Genomic DNA, 579 nt, shown 5'->3' with positions numbered 1-579 from the left:
AAAACAATAATGGTGGAAGAAACAGGTTTAGCAATGGCAAGCCTTTTCCATCATCCTTTTAGCGACAGACAGAGAATTCTAAGGAGAGCCACTCTGACTTAGCAACCATGGTCTCTGATCTAATCAAAACCACTCAAAGTTTCATGACTAAAACAAGGTCCTCAATTAGAATCTTGGAGGCACAAGTGGGTCAGCTGAGCAAGAAAATTACTAAACTCCCTCCTAGCACTCTTCAAGCAATATAGAAGAGAATCCAAAAGGAGAGTGTAAGGCCATCAACATGGCCAAATTTGGAGAGGAGGAAGAGGCAGTGATCGCCACTGAGGAAGACCTCAATGGACGTCCACTGGCCTCCAATGAGTTCCCTAATAAGGAACCATGGGAATCTGAGGCTCATACTGAGACCATAGAGATTCTATTGGATTTACTTCTGCCATTCATGAGCTCTGATAAGTATTCTTCCTCTGAAGAGGACGAAGATGTCACCGAAGAGTAAGTTGCTAAGTACCTTGAAGCAATCATGAAGCTAAATGACAAGTTATTTGGTAATGAGACTTGGGAGGATGAACCCCCTTTGCT

Source organism: Arachis duranensis, chromosome 4, assembly GCF_000817695.3.
Source record: "Arachis duranensis cultivar V14167 chromosome 4, aradu.V14167.gnm2.J7QH, whole genome shotgun sequence".
Classification (NCBI taxonomy): Eukaryota; Viridiplantae; Streptophyta; class Magnoliopsida; order Fabales; family Fabaceae; genus Arachis; species Arachis duranensis.
Note: the sequence above shows the minus strand (reverse complement) of the source record.